This window comes from Musa acuminata, chromosome BXJ2-9 (assembly GCF_036884655.1).
Source record: "Musa acuminata AAA Group cultivar baxijiao chromosome BXJ2-9, Cavendish_Baxijiao_AAA, whole genome shotgun sequence".
NCBI classification, from domain to species: Eukaryota; Viridiplantae; Streptophyta; class Magnoliopsida; order Zingiberales; family Musaceae; genus Musa; species Musa acuminata.
Window position 1 is genome coordinate 42,119,684 of NC_088346.1, and position 25,022 is coordinate 42,144,705.

Here is a 25,022-nt window from a genome sequence, read left to right on the forward strand (position 1 = left end):
TACTTGTTCTTCACTGTCACTTTGTTGAGGGCTCAGTAATCGACGCATAGTCGGAGGCGCCCATCTTGTTTCTTCTGGAAGAGAACTGGGGCTTCGAATGGTGCTTTAGAGTTGCGGATAAGACCACAGCTTAGTAGTTCACCTAATTGCTTTCTGAGTTCTGCCAGCTCTAGCGGGGGCATGCGGTAGGGTGATCTCGCTGGAGGCTTCACTCCTGGCTCCAGCTCGATGTTGTGATCCACGCCTCTGCATGGTGGAAGAGTCTTCGGCAACTCGGGTGGCATAATGTCAGTGAACTCTTTCAGGATGTTCGCCACCATAACAGGTTCATGAATGGCCTTCTTGTCGAGTGGCCCTAGCTTCATAATAGCCACGAATGTTAATTCACCTTTTCGCACCCCTTTCTTCAGTTGTAATGCCGATATATGTTGGGGTTCCTTGGTTCCTCTTCGAGAGACAAGAACCACATAGGGTCGTCCCCTCCCATCATACACAGGGAGTTTTGGAATGGCATTGGCACCAACTTTGTCGCGTGCATGAACTCCATTCCAAGAATCACTTGGAAGTCGTCGAGAGGCACCGCCATCATGTTTGTGCTCCTGCTCCATGTTCCGATCTTGATGAGAACTCCCTTTGCCAACTCGGAGATTCGCTTGGCCTCCGAGTTCACCGCCTTCATTCGACTTGGGCTCTTCTCCAATATCAGCCTAAGCCACTTTGCTTCTCGATCGGCAATAAAGTTGTGGGTAGCGCCCGTGTCCACCATCGCACGGGTCGTTTGGCCATTGAGCTTGATGTCTACGTACATCAGCTCACTACTTCATACTTTTTGTAGCCTTGTCTTCATGTTCTCCCCCACTTGACCCCGCATGGCGTTCAACAAACGCATTACTCCCATCCGGGGTCCTTGTGACTCCTCGTCGTTGCTACTGGATTCCAAACTACTTGAACTAAGAGCGACAGCCTTGCCCTTGTCCGATCTGGGGGGGTGGATGGAGGCTGTTAAAGCATTGTGTGCCTGTTTTTGTGGGCACTCCCTCACCATGTGCGGCCCTCCACACAAGAAGCATCTGACAGGTTTCAGGGCCTTGCCCTTTGGGCTTGGCCCTTTGTGGGAACTCTTCTTAATTTGTTCGACCCCGAGCTCCTTCCCTCGAGAATATTTTGGAGGGCGATTGCTTGAAGATTGTTTCCTTCTTCTCGGGTCTTCAAAGGTAACAAAGTCGGTGAGCCTTTCTGTGGCAGCAATTGCCCCAATCACATCGACGACATTCCTTCGATTTAGTTCTTATTGAACCCATGGCTTCAAACCATTGAGGAAGCTGAACAACTTATCCTTCTCGGACATGTCCTGTATATCTAGCATGAGCAGAAAATTACTTCACGTCGTCTCGGATGGAAGTACTCTGGCGGAGTTGTATCAACTTCCTTCTTGCGACGAACTCTATGTTCTCCGATAGGAACTAAGTTCTCAACTCCCGCTTCAAGTCCTTCCATGTTTCAACTCGATACCGACCTTGTTGGATCTCCTCCCAATGGGTTCACCACCAAAGTTTTGCATCTCTATTCAGATACATTGTTGCTACAGAAACTTTGGTTTCTTCAAAATCGGGCCTCGTAGCTCGAAAGTATTATTCCATGTCGAACAGAAAATTCTCAAGCTCTTTGGCATCTCTGGCCCCTCCATAACCATGAGACTCGGATGCCCTCAAGTTTTGTGACGATGCAATATGGGTGTTGCTTCCTCCCGCATTTAGTGCTCTTATGAGCATGGTCACCCTTGAAGTGAGTTCCGCCACAACTTCCTGTAGATGTTGCACGGAGTCTTTAGTGTCATCTGACAGTCAGTCGACTAGGGCCTCGACCTTGTCGATCCTGGACTCTGCTTCTTCTTGTGAGCTCTCTACCCCAACAAGCCTTCGTTGGCCATGGTATAGTTCCTCCAAGCGCTCTTCAAGAACATCCAAGCGAGTTTATGCCATTGTGAGTCTCTCTGTTAGAACCCTTGCAGATTCTAAACTTGGGGTTGATCTCTTTAGGGGATCGGCCTCCTTGGAACTCTATAGGGGTTCCTCCCTCCAAGTTGCTGCTCAAAGGCTGCAGAAAAGATTCATCTATTGCTTATGAAAAGAGAAGGAATACATGGCTATTTATAGGGCTTCTAAACCCTAACTCCTAATAGGACTCCTACTTAAGACTCTTACTTCTAACCAACTCCTAATAGGACTCCTACTCTAGACTTCTATTCCCTTACAACTCCTAATTCTTCTCTAAGAAAAAACCTCCTACATGAATGCCCCTCACAATTAGGACTCTCCTAGCTAGAGTCCTAACAGAATGTCCCTCTCAATTAGGACTCTCCTAGCTAGAGTCCTAACATTTTTACATGAATGTCCCTCTCAATTAGGACTCTCCAAGCTAGAGTCCTAACAGACCCGCCCTCTTCAAATTAGCCTTGTCCTCGAGGCTGATGATTCATGAATTCTGGGAATTTGATCTTCAAGTCGTCATAGTTCTTCCAAGTGGCATCTTCTTTTGGTAGGTTCGCCCACTGTATTAGCACTTCATTAGTGGGTCGTCGTCGTCGAGTCACGATCCGTCGATCAATAATGGCACTTGGCTGGGTCTGGATTTCTCTTTGGGTAGTCATATTTGGTGGGTGGCTTTGGGCTGTCTCCAAGAACTTGTTTAAAACTTCCGGTTGGCTGTTGGTTTATGGGTGATATGTCGTACTCCTTTTCAATTTAGTACCCTGCATATAGAATAACTTTGTCCAAAATCTGCTATTGAAGATGCAAGTAGAATTTGTCACAAGCACAATGCGTCCCTTATAGTGTAATTCTTTTGAGTCCCAATTGTAATGAGCCATGGGGCTTGGTGCTTCCTCCAATTTTTTTATAATCTTACTAGTATCTGAATCTTCCTGCCATTCCATCTTAATATCCTCAAGGAATTCGCTGGTCGGAAGTGAAACGGTCGAAACTTCAACTTGCTTGGGTAGCTGCGAAAGCGCATTTGCAAGAACATTCTCTTTCCCTTTTTTGTAAGTTATTTCAAAATCAAATCCAAGAAGTTTTGTTACCCATTTTTGCTGCTCGGGGGAAGATATCTTCTGCTCCAAGAGATATTTTAGGCTTTTATGGTCGGTCTTGATTTGAAAGTATCGCCTGATCAAGTATAATCTCCACCTCGTTGCTGTGCGCACAATGGCAAGCATCTCCTTATCATATGTTGACATATTTTGATCGGAGGGAGATAATGCCTTGCTAGTGTATGTGAGTGGTCGACCATCTTGCATGAGAATGACTCCAATTCTGACTCCAGATGTGTCGGCCTCAATAATGAAGGGTCGGTTGAAATCTGGTAGTGTTAGCACCGGCGTCGTCGTCATGGCTGCCTTAAGTTTGTCGAAGGCAGCGAAGGCTCTGTCCAACCATTGGAAGACATCTTTTTCTAGTAAGGAAGTAAGTGGTGCACTGATCTTTCCATAGTTTTTCACGAACTTGCGGTAGTAGCCTGTTAAACCCAGAAAGCCATGTAGCAATTTTATGTTTCTCGAGGTCGGCCAGTTTTGCATTGCTCCAATTTTGAAGGGGTCCACTGCCACACCTTTCTCTGATATGATATGCCCAAGATATTCCACCTTTTGTTGAAGAAAGCAAAAATTCGTGGTTGTTGTGTGTTCAAAAGGTGGTTTTCTGTATGTCTTCTTCGCATACTCGTATTTGATGATACCCGGATCAAAGGTCCAGCTTTGTAAAGATTTGTACTCCCTTTCATCTAGCAATTCATCTACTATTGGAATAAAGTATTTGTCCTTGATGATTATGCCATTGAGAGCTCGGTAATCAACACATATTCGTCTTGTTCCGTCCTTCTTGCGTACAAGTAGCACCGGCGAAGAGTAGATGTTGCAACTTGGCCGAATAACTCCTGTTTCGAGCATCTCTTTTATAATCCTTTCTATTTCATCCTTCTGGAGATGTGGATACTGATATGGCTGAGCATTTGCTGAAGATTTGCCTGGAAGAATCATTATACAATGATCATGCCGACAGGTAAGAGGTAGGTTGCGCGGTTCGTCAAATATATTTGAAAATTCAGCAAGCAAAGGAAGTAGATTTGGATCTTCAAATTCTGTTGGCTCTCCCTTAGTTTGCTGCTCAAGTTGTACCAAAAAGCCGCTGCATGTTTTATGCAAAACATTCTCCATTTGTTGTGTGCAAATCGTTGTTATGTCGCCCCCACGTTTCCCGTGCAATGTCACATGTTTCTCCTTACTGTAAAATTTCATAATTAGTTTCATAAAATTCCAAGAAATATCACCTAATGTCGTCAACCATTTAATTCTGAGCATGGCCTCATGATTGTTAAGAGGGAGAAGGAAGAAATCTGCAATTATCTCTTGGTCTTGCAGCAATAGTTTCTCCTGCAAGCGCCTATGATCACAATTCAAAATCCGTCCGTCGGTGACCTTAACATCAAACCTGCAGCGATTCTCGATAGGTAATGATATCCGAACAACAAGCTTACTATTTAGGAAGTTAGTAGTACTGCCCGTGTCGATGAGAACAGTGATTGGTTGTTGTTTGAGAAGGCCTCCAATTTTCATCGTTTGTGGGTTTGAGTAGCTAGCTAGTGTATGTACCGTAACTTCGGTCGATTGTGGCTCTTCTTCTGCATCTTCTTCTTCATGTTCAAGGCTCTCTTTTGGATGTTCAATGACCTCTTCTTCTATCGGTTCAATCATAAGAAGTCCCCCTTTACTACAGCGATGCTCACGGCTCCATGACTCGTCACAATGCCAACATAACCCCTTCGCATATCGCTCCCGAAGCTCTTCTCTTGTTAACCTCTTTAGTGTAGGGACTTGGTCGACAGTAGGGGGGGCTAAGGGCTTCAATATTACTGGTTGAGGAGAGACCCTAGTCCTCCGAGCTTCATGGTTCAATTGCTCCTCTTGATGTCGTGCGAAAGAGATGGCTGCCATAAGCGTATACGGTTGTCGCGCTTTAACTTCTCCTCGGATCTCCGGCTTCAAGCCCTCAATGAAGGTCCACAATAGCTGTTTTTGAGACCAATCATGAGTTTGATTAGATAACCTTTCAAACCTGGTTTGGTACTCCTGAATGGTGGAGGTTTGTTGGATCTTTGCTAGTTGTTCGTCAATATTCTCGTAATCGGTTGGTCTGAAGCGAATCAGCAGTCCTTCTTTGAATTGTCGCCATGAAAGGACTCCATAAGTATGTTCAAACCAGTCAAACCACTGTATAGCATCCCCTTCAAGATGTAGAGCTGCAATTTTCACCATAGATACATCCACGGTTTTGTGGTACCGAAAATATCGCTCCGCGCGCGAGATCCAACCAATCGGGTCTCCTTCTTCCCATCTAGGGAAGTCCACTCTCATGCATGGATAGTTGGGGTTGGTTATAGAGCCTACCCTCCCTTGGAAGTCATCTCTTCGGGCTTGGTGTGATTGGGCAAAGCTCTCTCCTTGATATGATTTCTTCGATCTTAGTGGTCGGCCCAATCTGAGTTCGGTAAAGAGCATCCGGATCTTATCCTCCATTCGCGCCTCCAAGGCTTCGAATTTAGCATTGATTACCTCCTTAGATGCCATAATATATGCCTCCAAATCTATGATATTAAGATCTCTCTTTTGTTGTTAGGTTAAAGGCATGTATAGGTTGAGAGAAGTGATGGTCAAAAGGGTTGGTGGATTGGTGGATGTAGGCTACGGTTTAGGCTTGTTTTGTGGCAGTTTTGGGTGCAGTTTGAGGGTGTGGTTTAGTAAAGTTTTAGGGCTGTGGTTGAAAGTTTTGGATCTGTGGTAGATGGTAGCAAAGGTTTGACAGAAATCCGTGGAAGTTGCAGCAAGTATGTGCTGTCTTGTAAGAGTAGAATTGTCGTCGAAGAAACAACGGTTTCTCGACGTAATTTCCACCAAAAACTTGAGAGAATTGAGGAGGGAATTGATAGAAAAATCACAGTTTATATGACAGCAAGGATATCTAATTTAAGGAAATTGGTGCAAGTTGCAATTGCAGAATTATCGTCGAAAAATTTCAGCGGGTTACGATGAAAATTTGCAGCAACATAAAATCGTTTTTAGAGATGAATTTCTTAATAGATCAATCTTATATGGAAGCCAAGATGATCTATGAAGTGTATAAGAAATTTCATTCAAAAAAGATTGCAAATAGATGGGTTAAGGCAACGATATGCAGCTGAAATTTTCTGCAGCATAGATTTTCAAGTGCAGCAGATTGGACATAAAAGATCAGTAGTTTATATTGAGAATTTTTCGATGAAACCAAAGGGAAATCTACTGTTAGGAAGTGTCAAAGATTTCATAAAATTTCGTAGAAATTTGGATAGAAAAAGCACAGTAGCAAGATCAAACAGATGGTGCTATGCGGCTTGAATTCTGCAATTCAAGTGCAGCAGATTGGACATAAAAGATCAGTAGTTTATATTGAGAATTTTTTGATGAAACCAAAGGGAAATCCACTGTTAAGAAGTATCAAAGATGTCATAAAAATTTCGTAGAAATTTGGATAGAAAAAGCACAGTAGCAAGATCAAACAGATGGTGCTATGCCGCTGGAATTCTGCAATGTATCTTTCGTTGTAGAGATGAAAACTTTGTGACAAAAAGTTTATGCAGCAATATAGGAACGATTTTTTTTTTTTTTTTGGATTTTCGAATAAGGATAACTAAATTGCAGCAGCAGTAAGGTAGGAAACCAGAACCTATTGCAATTCACGGGGAGATCAAAGGATGATCCGTGGTGGTGGAGATGATGACGGAATTCGATGACGATCTTTTAAGCAATTGTGGGAATTGCTTTAGATGGTTGTAGAGGGTTGATGGATGGCTGTGGAAGGGCAGCGAGACGCCAAGAACGCTGCTCTGATACCAGGTGTTAGAACCCTTGCAGATTCTAAACTTGGGGTTGATCTCTTTAGGGGATCGGCCTCCTTGGAACTCTATAGGGGTTCCTCCCTCTAAGTTGCTGCTCAAAGGCTGCAGAAAAGATTCATCTATTGCTTATGAAAAGAGAAGGAATACATGGCTATTTATAGGGCTTCTAAACCCTAACTCCTAATAGGACTCCTACTTAAGACTCTTACTTCTAACCAACTCCTAATAGGACTCCTACTCTAGACTTCTATTCCCTTACAACTCCTAATTCTTCTCTAAGAAAAAACCTCCTACATGAATGCCCCTCACAATTAGGACTCTCCTAGCTAGAGTCCTAACAGAATGTCCCTCTCAATTAGGACTCTCCTAGCTAGAGTCCTAACATTTTTACATGAATGTCCCTCTCAATTAGGACTCTCCAAGCCAGAGTCCTAACACTCTCCTTGTGACTCTTTTTTCCAGTTGGCGCTCCAAATTGTGCCTCCTCCACTCGCGGAGAGTAGCCAACTTCTCATTCATCATGTCGCTGCTGCGCTCCTCTTGAGCGACTCCAACAGCATGAGAGTGAGTGTGCACTTGCAGCCTACCTGCTGTTGCTTGGGGCAAGGGTCCAGCTTGCCCCGTCTTGCTTGAATCGCCACGATGCTTTGCCATGGCAAAGTTGTGAAGTTCCTTCACTATTCGCTCGAAGTGTTTGCCCGATACCATAATGTCACGACCTTAGCTAGAATTGCCTAAGGCGTGAGGCACCCTTGTGGTCAGGACGTGAACTTAGCTTATGTTGCCTAAGTCGCGAGGCACCCTTGTGGCAAAGACGCGAACTTAGCTTGTGTTGCCTAAGTCGCGCTTCACCCTTGCGATTTGCATCCGTAAAGATCAGCCCACTTGCAACCTCTCGCAGGTCCTGAAGGACCTGTAAAAAGAGAAAGTTGATTAGTTCGAAGAACGAGCGACAGACAAGTCCCGACATCTCGCGAAAAGGGGAAGCTTTACAAGAAATTCAGCGAGCACCTTGTGTGCACAAGAGAAAAGAGGGAGGGAGGAAAACAAAGACTTTAGAAGGTTGAACGAATAGCTAGAAGTCCACAAACAGCTGCTCACCAGGTGCCGGGCGTGACAACAAGTTCCCGTCAAGGTAACATGCGAACTTATGAAAGGTTGTTCAACGCCCAACACTATACCGAAGCCCCATCCCCCATGGTGCCACCTAAGTGGTTCCAGGGTGCTGAGATAGTTGACGTTTCACGTGCAACAGCGGGCTGTAGAAAATAGCCCGTGGCATGGAAAACGAAGCTATTTTGGGATGTTTTGGGGTTATTTTGCTCGATTCGGTGAGCGATCGCTTTCTAGCGCTGAACTTGTTCAAACTTACATTTTTATAAGCAAAAAGACTTAAAACCAAGACAAAACATGCTGCCAAGTAGCTATACATGTATATAAAAGCGACGAACGGTTCGTTGAACGAAGTTGTTGTGGGTGCATGATGACCGTTCGTGACAGAATGTCTGGACTTCCGACGAACTCTCAAACTCCCAACAAAATCTCATTCTTGACTCCGGGACTTCATTTTGCTTTATGCCTTGTTATCATAGTTAATCCTGCACACTTAAAAGCTACTTCGATCTAGACAATTATTATAAAGTAAATCAAATGTTGTTCGGTATGTCATTGGTTCATCGGCGCTTTGTCCGAATCTTCAGCGCATCGTCCTCTCTTGTGAACTATTGCCCAATCAGCCAGTTGACCTCTGCAACTCCGATTTACTTGGTGGAATTTTTGCTCTTCTTGGCCCGATACCTTAACCCATGGCCCAAAGCCTTCTATCGATACGTCGACCGATCCTTCGGCTTGACGTCCAATCTTTTGATATGTTTTTCTTTGGCCCAACATGATTCTTCCTGCTTTTAATTGTCTCTTCCTGATTGAAGCTTCCTGCGTCACTCAAAATGTAGATCAAATCATAAACACTATCAATTGGTTTCATCATCAAAATCCAAGATTCAACAATAACGAAGCTGAGTATGAAGCACTCCTGTCCAGACTTAGAATAGCCCTAGAGCTCCAATTAAGAAGCATCGAGGTTTTCACCAACTCGTAGTTGGTGGTCAGTCATATCAATGGGGACAATGAGGCTTGAGATACAACTATGTCAAAATACTTGTCATAGGCAAGATGACTTGCTGGCCGCTTGCAACACTTTATAATGAAAAGGGTTCCTTGGGCGCAAAACATGTAAGCAGATGCACTGGCAAAGCTCGCATCGGGTCCAAGCTCCGAATCACCTCCTCCTGAGGTCGAGCAACTCCCTTGCCGAACCATCGCAGCCAAGGATGTTGCCACAGCCGACACGATTTTGACTTAGATAGAGATCCTCCGCTACAAGAAGGATTAAACACTACCAACCGACAAGGCCGCCCCTTAATGGCTCTAGTATACGTAAGCATGGTATTGTGAGATGAACGGATGACTCTACCGAAGGTCATTCGCCCAGTCACTCCTGAGGTGCTTGGCACCTAAGGGGGCCCGAGCGATTTTAGCCAAGGTCCATGAGGGGATCTACGGAGAGCATATTGGTGGTCGAACGCTAGCCTTTTAAATCCTCCGACAAGGCTATTACTGGCCAACCATGCGTCGGGATGCCATGACTTATATACAATGATGCCCACAATGCCAAAAGCATGCTCGGGAATCAACCTGCGGTCCCATTAACCCCGGTCGACTATGCATGGCCCTTCGTGTAGTGGGGGATGGATCTCCTCGGCCTCTTTCCCCCAGCCTTAGGACAACGGATGTTTCTCATTGTTATGGTAGACTACTTCACAAAGTGGGCAGATGTCGAACCACTAGCGTGTTGGGAAATCATTGGGGGGCGACATCATATGCGCAGCGGAAGAATAAGAAAACAAAAATCCCCGATTCCCAAAAAGATGTTCGTCGTTGTGCGAAGATTGGTGCGCAAAAATCCGCAAAACACAAAACTGCGTATAGAGATTGTGTTACCTAGGGAGATTGTATATCCCTGTTTCCTTGCAGATCCTTAGGAGAGGGTGAAGGAGGTCAAGCGTCCTCCTCTCTAGCGGTGATCCACACAGCAGGGTTGCGACGACGCTCCTCAAAACTCCAGGCCTACTCTGAGGTGGAGAGGGAGAGGAGAATAGGAAAGGCAAGCAAAGACTCTAGCCTATGAGGCTGTGAATCCCTCCTATTTATAGAGATCCCGTGTCAAACCCTAATGGGTCCTTCCCTAGTGGGTATTGGATCTGCATCCAATAAGACAAGGGCTCCGTCGGATATCTCATATCCGAACCTCTACTCATCGCAATGCCTACCATATGTGTGTGACCCTCTAGGCCCAATATCGAGCTGGCCGTGAGTCATACCTGTCAGAACTCCTTCTGACTTAGTGAATTATTATCTCTGTAATAATTCACTTGACTCATCGACTACGGACGTACTAGGCCACTACGCCGTAGTCCCCAGACGATACAGGGGAATCCAATCCATTAGACCTGTCTGTCCTCAGTTACCATGTACCTATAGTCCCTCATCCATCTAATATCCCAAAGACCGTATATCGAGCATGGTGCTGTCAGACCCATACGGTTTCTACTCGAGTCTTGCTCTAATCGGATTCTCCCGGAGAACTCTTTCTCTCTCAACCCGAATGACCCTGGCCAGGGATTTGTCTGAGCAAGAACACATAGGATATTCCTCTCATGACGCCGAGAGTGGATGATCCTCTATTGACACTCAATAGCCCTCGTAAGGTCGACTACCACTCCCAATGACCAGCTGTACTAGATCTGGGAACAGCCAAACCTATAAGTCTAGTATCAAAGAGTGGAGCACTCATACAGGACATCCTTGGTGTCTCAAGTCTAAGGACCAGATACACCACTAGGACTACGGAATCGCTATCTGACAATAAGGCATCATCAACCATCCAGCATTCCGTAAGCGGATCAATCAGTGAACTCATTCTCCAATGAGCACCTGTACTGTATCCCTAGTGTCCCTACACGAGCAGCTATGAGACCAGCTGCATCCATCATATGGACGAGTATACAACACACCAGTCTATCCGGTTATCACGATGTCCCTCTCGAGTAACCTATGACCGGGATTATTTAGGATATGTGTTTATAGGTAAATCGATTTCATTATCGTGATCTCATCACGATATGATTCCCATTGCACAAATCCAAGGACATCACAATATATATATGCATTTATGCAATAGTTATAAAGTGATATACGCCAAAATATAATAAGCAAAAAGATTCTGTATCAAGTCACACGTGCCATCACTCACGTGATTGGCTTGCTGGGCACCTATGACTAGCAATCTCCCACTTGACCTAAAGCCAATCACCTATGTGTCTGATCCCCATCAGACTCCTGTGACGCTCAAAGACAATCTGAGACAACGGCTTTATCAGTGGATCTGCAATGTTATCTTCGGATGGAACAATTCCACTACTACATCTCCTCGGGTTACGATCTCTCTTATAAGCTGGAACCTCCTCAGAACACTTCTGATGAGACCCGGGTTCCCTTATTTGAGTAATCACCCCATAGTTGTCGCAATATAAGGAAGTCGACTTGTCGCTATCTGTATCGACTCCCAAATCTGTGATGAACTTCTTCACCCAGACTCCCTCCTTTGCTGCATCCGATGCAGCAATGTACTCCGCCTCTGTGATCGAGTCAGAAGTGGTATCTTGCTTGGAACTCTTCCAGCACACTGCTCCTCCATTCAAGGTGTACACATACCCTGAATTCGACTTGCTATCATCGACATCAGACTGAAAACTTGAGTCAGTGAAGCCTTCAACCTTAAGGCTATTACCTCCATATACTAGTAAAAGATCCTTAGTCCTTCTCAAGCACTTAAGGATACACTTTACTGCTTTCCAGTGCTCCAAGCCTGGATCCGCCTGATACCTGCTCGTGACACTCAGAGCATGCGCTATATCAGGCCTAGTACATAGCATGACATACATAATATACCATATTGCTGAGGCATAAGGTATCATATCCATGTTTGCCCTTTCTTAGAATTTTCAATGCCAAACATTTTGACAATGGTTTCTATGTACCTGGACTGGGACAAGCCAAGCATCCTCTTGGATCTATCTCTATAGATTCTAATCCTCAAGATATAGGATGCTTCCCCTAAGTCCTTTATGGAGAAGTGTCTAGATAACCAAGTCTTTACAGTGGATAGCATTCCTACGTCATTCCCAATGATGAGGATGTCATCCATATATAACACCAAAAAGGTGATAGCGCTCCCACTTACCTTTCTGTATACACAAGGCTCATCTTCATTCTTAACGAAGTCATAAGATCTGATTGCCTCATCAAATCTTATGTTCCAACTTCGGGAAGCTTGCTTTAGTCCATAAATGGATCTAAGCAACCTACACACCTTATCTGGGCAGTTCTTGGACACGAATCCCTCAGGTTGCATCATATACACCTCCTCCTCGAGGTTCCCGTTGAGGAATGTGGTTTTCACATCCATCTGCCAGATCTCATAATCATAGTGTGCTGCAATAGCCAATAGAATTCTGATGGATTTTAGCATTGCTACGGGTGAGAAAGTTTTGTCGTAGTCAACACCTTGCCTTTGACGATACCCCTTAGCCACTAGCCTTGCTTTATAGGTCTCTACCTTTCCATCTACTCCGATCTTTTTCTTAAAGATCCACTTGCAACCGATGGGTACAATACCTTCGGGCGCATCAACTAGGTTCCAAACCTTGTTGGAGTACATAGAATCCATCTCAGAATTCATGGCTTCTTGCCACTTCCCGGAGTCTATACTCATAATAGCCTCCTTGTAGGTCTGAGGATCAATATCCTCAACATCCTCTCCTCTAATATGTCCAACATATCTCTTAGGAGGATGAGATACTCTATCAGACCTGCGTAAAGTTGAAAATTGTGTATTAGGTACCTGAACAGACTTGGGCTGTAGAGTGGTGCTTGAGCTTGGTTCTCTAACTTCGCTCAACTCTATCATTCTCCTACTGTCTGCGCCAAGAATGTGTTCCTTCTCAAGGAACACTGCTCTCTTAGCTACAAAGACCTTTTAGTCCTCGAGATGATAGAAGTAATACCCACAAGTTTCCTTGGGGTATCCCACAAATATGCATCGCTCTGTCCTTGATTCTAACTTATCGGGGTTGTGTCTTTTAACGTGGGCTGGGCAGCCCCAAATCTTAACAACCTTAAGATCAGGCTTCTTCCCTTTCCATATCTCATATTGTGTAGACACTACCGACTTAGTTGGAACTCTGTTCAGAAGGTAAGTTGCGGTTTCTAGGGCATATCCCCAGAATGAGATGGGTAGGTCAGCGAAACTCATCATGGACCGTACCATATCTAATAAAGTACGATTTCTCCTTTCAGAGACACCATTGAGCTGAGGTGTGTAAGGAGGTGTCCATTGGGATAATATCCCATGGTCCTTGAGGAACTGAGTAAACTCTGTACTTAAGTACTCACCTTCTCGATCTGATCGAAGAGTTTTGATACTCTTTCCAGTCTGGTTCTCTACCTCATTCTTATACTCTCTGAATTTCTCAAAGGCCTCGGACTTGTACTTCATTAAGTACACATATCCATACCTTGAGAAATCATCAGTAAATGTAATGAAGTAGGAGTAACCTCCAATGGCATGAGTTGACATGGGTCCACATACATCACTATGTATGAGTTCCAACAACTCAGTGGCTCTCTCTCCAATTCCACTAAATGGAGAGTTGATCAGTTTTCCACGAATGCAAGGCTCACAAGTTACATATGACACATAGTCGAATGGATCTAGATATCCATTATTTAGCAACTTTTGAATCATTCTTTCATGGATGTGACCTAGCCTACAATGCCATAGGTATGCACTGTTCACCTCATCTCGTTTCCTCTTAGACACTTACATTCATGATATGTGGAGTAGTGTCTTGCATAAACAAACCTGTATGCAATATTCCTCTCGTCAATCTCCCCTCGGCTTTGCTAGAATTTATAATAAATTATAGATGTAATAAGCAATACTGGTATCCAATACCAATGCACTATCACAAAAATCTGCCAATTGGAGATTGATCATGAATGTACCTGAAGCTTCACCAAGCTTCTATTTCGCCCTTTCTACAAGGTACTCTTTGTAGTTCCTCTTCCATTGCCCATCTTTACCATAGTGGAAGCACTGGCCTTTGTCCTTTGCTGGGTCTTTCTTAGCAACCTTTGCTTTACCTGGTTTGCCCTTGCCCTTTCCCTTCTTAAGGGACCTTTCTGCTTTCCTTTTCTTTCTGGTCTCACCAGTGTAGAGAACTGGCTTCTCTTTCTTAATAGTACTCTCTGCCTCCCTCAACATATTGAGGAGCTCTGGGAGAGTCACCTCAAGCTTGTTCATATTAAAATTCATTATGAACTGTGAAAAGGAATCTGGTAGGGACTGAAGCACAATGTCCACACACAAGTTATCCTCTAGGACCATTCCTAGACCTGTGAGTTTCTCTATCCACTCAATCATCTTTAGGACATGGTTCTGAACCGGTGTCCCCTCAGTCATCCTAGCGCGGAAAAGACTCTTGGATATCTCATATCGTTGAGTCCTTCCCTGTTCCTCAAACAATTTGCGGGCATGTAGGAGAATGGATCTGGCATCCATCTTTTCATGTTGTCTCTGTAACTCTGGAATCATAGAGCCCAACATATAGCACTGAGCAAGAGTGAAGTCATCAATGTACTTCACGTAGCGAGCGATCTCATCCTCGCTTGCCCCTTCTTCGGGCGTAGGCATCACTGTATCAAGGACGTACACGATTTTCTCCGCTGTGAGAACAATTCTCAAGTTACGGAGCCAATCCGTATAATTTGGACCAGTGAGGCGGTTGACATCAAGTATGCCACGTAAGGGATTTGAAAGTGACATTTTCTGAAAATAAAGATGTAGCAGAAATGAATAACATGCAGATTTTGCAAGAAATAAACTATCAAGATATGGACTTCTATCTTAATATGCTCCCACTATTTTACTAACGAGTCACGCGACACCCTCAGCACGTGAAACGGAAGTCTCCGACAGACTTCTAGTGGGGATCAGGATCCAATCAGCGTCTTAGTGTAACCTCGAGGGACTCGACCAATCACACTAAGCCTAAAAGGTAGGCAACTCTTGCCGATCACAACTCCTTGTGATTCCCGTCCTGTTCGGCCTCCGAATCACCATGGCCTCGAGGGACTCGACCAACCATGATGCTCGGTTAAGTCAACACCTTCGTTACAAGATGAGTCTGATTTGATGATATACCCTCGAGGGACTCGACCAAGCATACCATGCCCTCAGGTCACCGGTGACATCTCTATGTCGTAAGCAAGATAGCGAATCGCGATATAGGTGAGTCTCGAGGGACTTGACCAACTCAACCTACACCGGGATTCGGTTCCTACTCATAACGATGGAAGGCCACGCGGGTCAATCTAATTGCCTCACGTTTACCGACTTAATATTATCGAGAGATGTTTCTATAATTTGGTCTCCTAATATGACATGTCACACATATACATATTTAATATATATCTACATCGCATGCAAATATATATACATATCTAGTATGTGTATAAGCAATCACACCAGATGATCATGGACCACAACCTAATATGATTAGGCCCGAGCCAGTAGGCCTAATCACTCATATCAAGATCTATGTGTGCAACGGTGCATCTCCATGCCCTGTGATCGTCCATCTCGTCCTCGTCGGTTTCGTCGACATCTTGATGCATCTCCATGCAACACGATCGTCCGTCTCGTGGGTCCCGCTGTCGCATCCACGCTCCCGCTGCGCCTCCTCATGTGATTACAACTTAATCATAGGCACGCAGGCCCGACAATAAACGAGAAATATAATGGAGGTTCGCAGACCTCAATAATAATAATCACAAGTACACACATCACACGGTCCATGATCATCCGTCCACACATCATACATCACATGTATAAATAATCATCATCATGTAGGACTACTAGATAATAATAAAAATAATAATCAACTAAACCTTTTAATTAATTAATATTTTTCTGAAATCAGGGACATGTAGGGAATTTCTCAATTCCTAAGGGTATTTTCGTAATTTGGACAAAAGACAGAAACTGGAATTTCTCAAATTCCGAGGGGCAAAACTGTCTTTTTCCCAGAAAACCCTAATGCCCTTTCCCCTTTTCGCTGCTGCCGCCGCCGCCACCCTGCCGGCGGCGGCCTGTGCGGCGAGGGGCGGGGCGCTGCCCTCGCCTGCGGGCGGCACGCGCTGGCGGCCGCCCCTGCGGGGTTTTTGCCCGTGGGAGCAGCGGCCACAAGCGCCGCTGCCCTGCGGTGCCTCAGCCCGCGCTGCTGCCCCGCGGCGCCTCTACCCGCGGGCTCAGCGGCCGCAGGCGCCTCTACCCGCGGGCTGCCAGCCCTGCCGGCAGCAAGCTTGCTGCAAGCAGGCCGCCGGCAGCAAGCTTGCTGCAAGCAGGCCGCCGGCCGGCTGCTGCAGACACAGCGCTTGCGCATGCGTCGGCGCTGTGCTGCCTGGCTGCGACTGCGGCTGCCGCTGCAGGTGGCTGCAGGCATGCAGATCGAGGGCAGCAACTGTTGCTGCCCTTCCTCGCTTTTGCGTCAACGATTTTGACGTCAAAATTCTTCCTAAACACAATACACGCAGTTCAAAACCAATCATTCGCACGAACAACCTGGCTCTGATACCACTGTTGGGAAATCATTGGGGGGCGACATCATATGCGCAGCGGAAGAACAAGAAAACAAAAATCCCCGATTCCCAAAAAGATGTTCGTCGTCGTGCGAAGATTGGTGCGCAAAAATCCGCAAAACACAAAACTGCGTATAGAGATTGTGTTACCTAGGGAGATCGTATATCCTTGTTTCCTTGCAGATCCTTAGGAGAGGGTGAAGGAGGTCAAGCGTCCTCCTCTCTAGCGGTGATCCACACAGCAGGGTTGCGACGACGCTCCTCAAAACTCCATGCCTACTCTGAGGTGGAGAGGGAGAGGAGAATAGGAAAGGCTGTGAATCCCTCCTATTTATAGAGATCCCGTGTCAAACCCTAATGGGTCCTTCCCTAGTGGGTATTGGATCTGCATCCAATAAGACAAGGGCTCCGTCGGATATCTCATATCCGAACCTCTACTCATCGCAATGCCTACCATATGTGTGTGACCCTCTAGGCCCAATATCGAGCTGGCCGTGAGTCATACCTGTCAGAACTCCTTCTGACTGAGTGAATTATTATCTCTGTAATAATTCACTTGACTCATCGACTACGGACGTACTAGGCCACTACGCCGTAGTCCCCAGACGATACAGGGGAATCCAATCCATTGGACCTGTCTGTCCTCAGTTACCATGTACCTATAGTCCCTCATCCATCTAATATCCCAAAGACCGTATATCGAGCATGGTGCTGTCAGACCCATACGGTTTCTACTCGAGTCTTGCTCTAATCGGATTCTCCCGGAGAACTCTTTCTCTCTCAACCCGAATGACCCTGGCCAGGGATTTGTCTGAGCAAGAACACATAGGATATTCCTCTCATGACGCCAAGAGTGGATGATCCTCTATTGACACTCAATAGCCCTCGTAAGGTCGACTACCACTCCCAATGACCAGCTGTACTAGATCTGGGAACAGCCAAACCTATAAGTCTGGTATCAAAGAGTGGAGCACTCATACAGGACATCCTTGGTGTCTCAAGTCTAAGGACCAGATACACCACTAGGACTACGGAATCGCTATCTGACAATAAGGCATCATCAACCATCCAGCATTCCGTAAGCGGATCAATCAGTGAACTCATTCTCCAATGAGCACCTGTACTGTATCCCTAGTGTCCCTACACGAGCAGCTATGAGACCAGCTGCATCCATCATATGGACGGGTATACAACACACCAGTCTATCCGGTTATCACGATGTCCCTCTCGAGTAACCTATGACCGGGATTATTTAGGATATGTGTTTATAGGTGAATCGATCTCATTATCGTGATCTCATCACGATCCGATTCCCATTGCACAAATCCAAGGACATCACAATATATATATGCATTTATGCAATAGTTATAAAGTGATATACGCAAAAATATAATAAGCAAAAAGATTCTGTATCAAGTCACACGTGCCATCACTCACGTGATTGGCTTGCTGGGCACCTATGACTAGCATAGCGTCCATCACTGAGAGGTAGGTCAAGGAGTTCGTCTGGAAGAGCATCATCACTTGCTTTGGCATCCCTAAAGCCATCGTCACCAATAATGGGACGCAGTTCAACAACGCCAAGTTCAAAAAGTTTTGTGAAGACTATAGGATACAATTGAGGTTCAACTCAGTGGCCCACCCCCAGACCAACAATCTAGCGAAGGAAACCATACTTGAGGGCCTCAAGAGAAGGGTCATCGGAGCTCATGGGACATGGGTCGACAAACTCCCGAGCATCCTATGGGCCTCCCGCACTACACCAAAAACCGCGAAGGGAGAGTCACCCTTTAGTTTGGCATTCGAAACCGAGGCATTGCATCCGCCCGAGGTAGTCTTCCCGACCCCTCAGGTTGAGAATTTTGAAGAAAGCTCATCGAACGAAGGCCTCTGACCTAACATTGACCTCGTAGAAGAGTGGAGAGCCAACGTGCAACTCCGAGCTCTAGCTTACAAAAAAGCTATCGCAAGACTCTACAACCAAAGGGTGTTCTCTCAACCGATCAAGCTTGGCGACTTGGTCTTATGGAAGGCCGAGGTCAGTGACCTGACGCATACCTAGGGCAAGCTGGCCCCAGGTTGGGAGGGTCCCTACCGAGTGACCGAAATAGTCTAGGTAGCACTTACCGCCTAACAACACAAGAAGGAGATCAGTTACCGAGGATCTAGCATATATCAAATTTAAATAAGTTTTACGTCTAACAAGGGTTCTGGGAACCCCTAGGGTCAATCCAAAAATCCCTATACAACACCAAAAAATCTGTTTCAGAAAATAGAGTTGCATTGATAAGCAAAAGGTTACACAATCCGACCAGTCATGACGTACAAAACAAAACAATACCTGATCGATCACAAAAATACATGAAGGGGGACCTAGGCCTCGGGAGGGCCCATGCTGTCATCAAAAGGCACCTCGTCGGGCATTTCAACATTTTTTTCTTCAGGCAGGTTGGTGAAAGGATCTTCCTCGATCGCTAGATCGGGATACTGAGCTCGAAACCGAGCTAGAGTAACTCAGTACTCGTATTCATAAGTGCTACTCAAGCCTCCTCAGTAAGGGCTTCATATGTATTTTTCGTCTCTGCTCGAGCCACCTCCAAGCCCCACGATCAGTCCATTAGCTCGCCCTCCATCGAATGGACCCTCCCGCGGGATTCCTTCAATAGGCATTGAGCCTCCGTGAGCTGTTCTTAGAGCTCGCCTTGCTCCCGCTCAGCATCCCTAAGCTCGGACTTTAATCGAGCCACCTCCCCTTCTAGGTTAGCCACCCGTTGCTCGGTCACTGCAACGGCTTCCGGCGCAGAACCCGACTTCAGTTCTTTGATGTGACCACAAAGTATGGTAATATTATTCCCCATACTGCTGATTACCTAACCCACATCTCAAACCCAATCTATCAGCCCCATATAGTAATGCTGGTTCTACATGGAGAAAATGCAAGGGGTTGAAAGAAGAAACCACGAGAGCAGATGGAAAAGGCAGCGTTCCTACCTAGACCAAGGACTTGGTAGCTTTGTCGATCAAGACCTCCGACGAAGAGGTATACACCTGCTAAGCTATTTCCGTGAGTCCACACGCGACTCCCCGCGGTCAGCCCCAACCAACGTGTCTCGAGGGGAGTCTCCACCTCGCCGTCAGGTAATTCGCCCATGGACAGAGCCTAGAAAGGCTCGTTCTTGGTTCACACTCAAACACGACAAAGATGTCGCATCGACACCGGCCGAGCTGACCTCCCGGACTCCACCCCCGATGAGGGAGCATGCTCCTTACTATATGCGCTCCCACCGACACCTTCGCCTCGAGCGATGCCCCGAGAGCTTTCTACGTGCTCACCCCCCTAAGTGGTGGCAGCCGCACCCGCACCCACACCCGCACCCCCCTAAGTGAGGGAGCATAAGCTGCTAGTTATAGGTGTCCTGCAAGCCAATCACGTGAGTGATGACACGTGTGACTTTACAAGTAGTTTTTTTATTATTATTATATTTTGGTATTTTATCACTTTATATTCCTTGTTGCTTAAATATATTGTGATATTCATGGACTTGTGCAATGGAAATCAGATTACGATGAGATCATGATAATGAGACTGATTCACCTGTAAACACAAATCCTAAATAATCTCAGTCATATGTTACTCGAGAGGGATATCAAGATAACCGGATAGACCGATGTGCTATATACCCATCCATATGATGGATGCAGTTGGTCTTATAGCTACTCATGTGGGGACACTAGGGATACAACACATGTGCTCATTGGAGAATGAATTCTCTGATTGATCCACTTACGGAATGCTGGATGGTTAATGATGTCTTATTATCAGACAGTGATTTTGTAGTCCCCGTGGTGTATTTGGTCCTTAGACTTAAGACACTAAGGATATCCTGTATAAGTACTTCATTCTTTGATACCGGACTTATAGGTATGGAGGTTCCAAATCTATCGCAATCGGTCATTGGAAGTGGTAGCCAACCTTACAATGACTATTGAGTGTCGATAGAGGATCATTCACTCTCGGTGTCATAAGAAGGAATATCTCATGTGTTCTTACTCAGACAAATCCTTGGCTATAGTCATTCAGATTGAGAGAGCTCTCGGGAAGAATCCGATTAGAGCGAGACTCGAGTAGAAACCGTATGGGTCCGATGACACCATGCCCAATATATGGTCTTTGGGATATTAAATAGATGAGGTACTATAGGTACATGGTAACTAAGGACAGAGAGGTCTAATGGATTGGATTCCCCTGTAATGTTTGGGGACTACACATACTGGCCTATTACATCTGTAGTCGATGAGTCAAGTGAATTATTATGAAGATAATAATTTACTAAATCAAAAGGAGTTCTGATAAGTATGACTCACGGCCAGCTCGATATTGGGCCTAGAGAGTCACATACATATGGTAGGCATTATGATGAGCAGAGGTTTGGATATGAGATATTCATCCGAGCTATAGTGCTTAGCCACATCAATCTCCAGTGCCCAAGCTATGGTGCTCGACTACATTAGTCTCCGATGCCCGAGCCATAGTTCTCGGCCACATCAACCTCTAGTGCCCAAGCTATGGTGCTCTACTGCATTAGTCTCTAGTGCCCGAGCCATGGTGCTCGGTAACATCAGTCTCCGGTGCCCGAGCCATAGTTCTCGGCCACATCAACCTCTAGTGCCCAAGCTATGGTGCTCTACTGCATTAGTCTCTAGTGCCCGAGCCATGGTGCTCGGTAACATCAGTCTCCAGTGCTCGAGCTATGGTGCTTGGTCACACCAGTCTCTAGTGCCCGAGCCATAGTGCTCGGCCACATCAGTCTCCAATGCCCAAGCTATGGTGCTCGACCACATCAGTCTCTAGTGCTCGACCTATGGTGTTTGGCCATATCGATCTCCAGGACTCGAGCTATGGTGCTCGACCATATAAGTGTTAGGATCGGAGCGGCACTAAGAGGGGGGGGGGGGGGGGGGGGGTGAATTAGTGCAGCGGATTAAAACTTCGATTTTAACAAAATCTTTCGTACGTTAAGAACAAAACTTGAGAAATTTAACTTGAAGGCATATTCTTAAAGTTGCGCAGCAAGAGTAATAAGGAACTAAAGCAGTAAGAAGATTTGCAGTAATGTAAATGACAATAATAAAAAGCAAACCAGAGATTACGCCGATTTTTAGAGTGGTTCGGTCAAATGACCTACTCCACTTGCGAGGCCCCTCTTCGATGAGGCTCCCACCTTCCACTAGCAAGTCTCTTGAAATGGAAGGGTAAACACCCCTCTTACAACCTTTTACAAGCAGCTCAACCTCTTACAAATTTTCAATAAAAAAGAAGGAGGAGAACTCTCTAGCAAATTGAAAACAAGACTTGCTAAGACTTTCTAAGACTTTTCTCTCAATCAAAATGCTTCTCAAAAGTTGTAACCTCAGCTGAGATTTGAGGGGTATTTATAGGCCTCAAGAGGATTCAAATTTTGGGCTCCAAAATTTGAATTCTCTTAGGGTTCCCGGTGCTGGAGGTTCCACCGCCCAGCCAGGCGGTGCCACCGCCCAGCGCTCGGGTGCTGGACGGTGCAACCGCCCAGCTAAGGAGGTGTCACCGCCTACAGTGTTTTCAGCCACTAATTGGGCTTCAATCTTGGCTCTCTAGTTCGCTGGTTTAGCTTAATTTTTAGCCTAAACCAACTCTGACTTTGGGCCCAGTTGGCCCCTAACCAGGATATAGGATTATCTCTTAATCCTAATCCTAATTACAAGTGGACTACATAACCAAAACACATCCTAAGCAAATTTTCAACCGCGAACGTCGAGTCTTGTTCTGGCGAGCTTTTCGACGAACTTTCTGCCGACAGGCTTCTAGCAAGCTCCCGAACTTGTGATGACTTTAATGAGTAGCCGAGCCTTCTCGGTGATCTCCGTGAACCTCCGACAATCTCTTCGGCGAACTTCCGAAAATTCCGACAAGTTCCCGATTTCTTCTCGGTTGGTTCTGGCAGCATCTCCGATGATTCTTCGGACTCTTAAACGTCCATCGAACTTGACTCCGGTATTCTCGCTTTGTGTTTTCTGGTTATCGTAGTTAATCCTGCACACTTAACTCAATAATATGGATTAGATCAAATAACCCATCAATTGATTTTATCATCAAAATCCGAGATTCAACAATCTCCCCCTTTTTGATGATGACAATCAATTGATGACGGAGTTAAACGTAACTCCCCCTATCTATATGCCATATTATGAGAAGATAAAACACTTGAATTTCATCATTGAATTCAAGTATAAACCGATAAGCTCTAACCGTAGAACTTATCGTTATTCTCATTAAGCATAATGTAAATGCGAAACTTTGATGAAAATCTTTTTCAAGTCGGAAGATAAGAGACAAATTTTACTATGACAAGAGATAAAGATTTTCAACTTGAATTGCATGATTATACATTTTAGACATGCATTCAATATGATCAATCAATCTTACGATATTTTCAAGGATTTTGCAAGGCATATAAGATAATCATCGATCGATCACTTTTCTCAAGGATTTTGCAATTCATATTTTGTCATGCTATTAAGAATGATATAAGTCATCACTTTTCTCCCCCTTTGTCATCAACAAAAAGGAAAATGAGACTTGAAGCACATATTTTGTCATACAACGATTTTATCATTGAAAATTAAGTATGCAAAAATATTTACGCAGAGTTCATTTTAGAGGAAAATTCAGCATGCATTCATATTATCTAATCTCTTCTTTCTATGAATAACAGAAATTGTAGATGTATAAGAGAGAGATTGGGATAAAAAATTCAAGTAGTAATTTCACGAAGTCAAGATCATAATTCGAATACAAACTCATTCAAATAGTCAAATTCATGAAAATCTCAACATTACTTTTTAATCATCACATAAGGCATTTAAAGAATTTTTGAAACATAGGAGAATGATTAATTTAAGCATACAATGTTTCAATCAAATTCAAGTCATGAATGCCAATACTTTCATATTTGTAAGTATCAATTCATGAATGCCAAAAGATATTATTTGTGATTCCAATTTTGCAAGATCAAGATTATGATTTAGATAAAACTTATTTAAATCAAATCGCTAACTTGAAATTCATAATCAAGTCATCAAAGTCGATTTCGAGATTTCACAACATGTCATATGGAATTTGAAGAAGAATGAGAGATGGAAAGAAGATGAAAAACTTTACGGAAAATCCAATCAAACAAGTTTATTGTTTAGGGACAATTTAACATACCTAATTCCCTTCTAATGAATTCAAATTGGTCTTCATTCAAGGCTTTTGTGAATATATCTGCTAATTGATGCTTTGTGTCAATGAATTCTAGAACAACATTATTGTTAAGGACATGATCGCGTATGAAATGATGCCTAACGTCGATGTGCTTAGTTCTAGAATGCTGAATTGGATTTTTAGTAAGACATATGGCACTAGTATTATCACATTTTATGGGAATATTTTTAAAGTGAATTCCATAGTCTTCTAATGTATTTTTCATCCAAATGACTTGTGCACAACATGCACTTGCAGCTATGTATTCGGCTTCTGCCGTAGATAGTGCAACTGAATTTTGTTTCTTGGAAGTCCAAGAAACAAGTGCATGTCCTAAAAATTGGCATGTTCCGGATGTACTTTTTCTATCTATTCTGCATCCGCCAAAATCGGCATCTGCATAGGCTATTAAATCAAATTTTTCAGATTTTGGATACCATAATCCTAAATTTGGAGTTCCTTTAAGATACCTAAATATTCTTTTAACACTTTTGAGATGAGATAATTTAGGATTTGATTGAAACCTAGCACAAAGTCCTACACTAAACATAATATCCGGTCTAGTCGCTGTAAGGTAGAGTAGACTACCTATCATTCCCCTATATGTTTTTTGATCGAAATTTTCACTATTTTCATCCATATCTAACTTAGTCGCAGTACTCATAGGGGTGTTTATTGCTTTTGAATTATCCATGTTAAATCGTTTTAACAATTCTAATGTGTATTTAGATTGGTTAATAAATATACCATCCTTAAGTTGTTTGATTTGTAATCCTAAAGAGAAAGTTAATTCCCCCATTAAACTTATTTCGAATTCATGACTCATAGATTTGGCAAATGATTCACATAGTGATTCATCCGAAGAGCCAAAAATAATATCGTCAACATAAATTTGCACAATAAGAAAATTATTTTCAAAATGTTTAATAAACAATGTAGTATCAACCTTGCCTTTGGTAAAATTATTTAAAATAAGAAAGGAACTAAGCCTTTCATACCAAGCTCTAGGAGCTTGTTTCAAGCCATAGAGAGCCTTAGTCAATTTGAATACATG